Below are 2705 nucleotides of genomic sequence, written 5' to 3'. Positions count from 1 at the left end.
AAAAGAAAAAAAAAAAAAAGAAAAACAACTTGAGGCAGAGAGCAATTATGGAAAATTTCAGGCTGAATGGTTAAAGCGTGTCCAACTTGTAAAGTAATTGGAAACACAAGGGTAGAAAGGAAAGTGTTTGGCAACATGAGTATTGTGCTTTGGGATGAAAGGTGCTATGTAACTGAAGGACTCTTTTTTATTGCAAGCTCTCCTCTCTGATATGTTAATTGTGTTTTGCCTGATCCCTTGACAGTTCATTAATTTTTGCCCAATTGCAGGCTGTCAAGTGCAGATAAATTCCAGACTATTATGGGAACACCCTAGAAGTTTGTATAGAAAGGAAACTCACTGTTTCCTGTATCATCCTTCTGGGGATCTTGAAAGAGTTCACAAAAAGCACTTAAGCGAACTTTCTTTGCTGGATAACGGAAGGAAAGGAAACTGTGAACAAGCAAACAACACTCAATTCCATGAGACAAGAGATACTAGTAGGTCAGTGAGAGAAAGTGAAGTCAGTGACTGCAACACACACACACACAGGCACACAGAAACTATCTAATGGTACTCTCAAAATAATGGGAATCTCTGCACTTGCGCAGTGGTTTTGATCTGTGGTGGAACATCTGTCCCAGCAATGTGTGGAGTCTCTTAGATGTATCTTGAAGATCAAATAACAGAGTTGGAAATGGTCATGGATCAGCTGAATAGCTTCTCTTTTTTCCTGCCACGAACAGCACAGTGAGCAGAGGTCTGTTATCACCAGCTGCATGCTTTCCTAGGGCTGGCTTCAAGTGCAGAATTCACACAGAGTTCAGGGGGCTGGGGCCAAACAGCTTCAGGTGTGCAAGTACATCCTCCATCTCCAAGACTGAGAAATGCCCCATCCCTGGAGGCATTTGAGGCCTGGCTGGATGTGGCTCTGGGCAGCCTGGTCTGCTGGTTGGTGACCCTGCACACAGCAGGGGGATTGAAACTAGATGGTCATTGTGGTCCTTTTCAACCCAGGCCATTCTGTGATTCTATGATTCTATGAAATACTGGGAATAACGAATTATTAGCTTGTCTCCATCTCTATTTTAAGCCTAAAGACATGAGTTGGCATGTTCTCATAAACTGTTGGACTGTATGCTCCTGTCTATGATAACTTTCAAACTTCTGGGTTTCAGCAGCAATTCAGAGGGATCGAAATCACTGAGCAGATGAAACTCAATGAGTTTGTTAAATAAGTGCCTAGAGGTGGAGGTCTGCAAGGGGCACTTCTGGGATATACACTTTGTGGCATTCAATATGCGTCAATCCAAATGGTAGAGGGACCTCCTATCTGCTTAAACCCCAGGAAAACTGCTTGAATTTTGCAGTTTACAACAAGCCACAAAAATGTAAGAAGAAATAGTCCTGAGGAATTCTTGGTTAGCAGTAAGCAGAGCAGGGTGGGAGGAAGGGAGAGAAGGGAAGCTGTACAGCAGCATCTCATTTCTAGGAAGTGAAGCTCAAAACAAACCAGAGAAGACAACAGAAAGCCGATAATCCCTACAAAACAGAATCACTCCCTCAGAAGAGGAAGATTTTGTGCAGTAGAGTATTAAGGATCAATACCAAAGGGCAAAGCCGACAGGTCACTTCCAGGAGGAAGAAAGAATACAAATTTAATTCATAAAGTCATAGAATAGCTTGAGCTGAATTCAGTTCTATGTCCAAAGTTCCCAAATTCTTCACTGCACTTCTCCAGCCATGTTCTATCCACAGTCCCACCAGATCACACTGAGAGGATATGGAGAACACATTGATTTGCACTGCTGAAAGATAAACCTCCAAAGGGAACATCACAGGCTTGTGAGACCTGTCGGAAGGGAGGTCAAGGATAGAATGAATTGATGGAGCCAGCTGGTAGATGGCTGCTCAATACCTGTTGTAGAGTTTAAGAGAGGATTTCTGTCTCCGACGATGCTGACTGGAAATTTTTGAAAGGTATTTATGAAAATATCAATTATGAAAACATTTTTTTTCTGGCAGCTTCTGTAACATACACTTCTGGTCTGACCAAAACCACTAATGGGAAAAAGAAAGGGGAAACTTTTGCCAGCTGGAAGAAAATATTTTGTTCGTTCACATTTAGAACAAACCATTCAGGCCAGTTCCTGTCTAACTGGGACTGGCGAGGGCCATTTTTGCAGAAATACGGCTGATTACTTGATGATAAAAATCAAATCTCTCCCAAACCATTTCTCCTGATCTGCTCTCAAAGTTCTGCACAGCATCAGTGCTTCCTTGGGGAGCTCATTAAAACACCCTTGCTGCTAAGAACTTTCTCTCCTCTCAATTTTGTTAACTTCTTTATCGTCATCTGCTCTGCATGTTGCAAATCATCTCCATTCAAGCTGCCACCTTCTGAATTTCTGTCCCTCAAGCATTGGAACCCCCATCCTCCTTTCCCACATGGTTTAATCACCTCTGTTCTCTGGCCCAAGTAAATGCCAAAATATGCTTTTGGACAGCATCTGTCTGCACTCAGCATCAAGACACTGACAGGCCAGAAGAGAGGGCTGAGACCCGTGTAGGGATAAGGGATCTTTATTTCTACTCTGAAATATTCAAAACAACTTCCTTGCCTGATTTGATTCACTAATCATAGAAGAAAAAAAAAGAAATTGCTGGAACAGGCTGCCCCAGAGAGGCTGTGGATGCCCCATCCCTAGAGGTGCTCGAGGCCAGAC

Source organism: Meleagris gallopavo, chromosome 3, assembly GCF_000146605.3.
Source record: "Meleagris gallopavo isolate NT-WF06-2002-E0010 breed Aviagen turkey brand Nicholas breeding stock chromosome 3, Turkey_5.1, whole genome shotgun sequence".
Lineage (NCBI taxonomy): Eukaryota > Metazoa > Chordata > Aves > Galliformes > Phasianidae > Meleagris > Meleagris gallopavo.
This window is presented reverse-complemented; position numbering follows the sequence as displayed.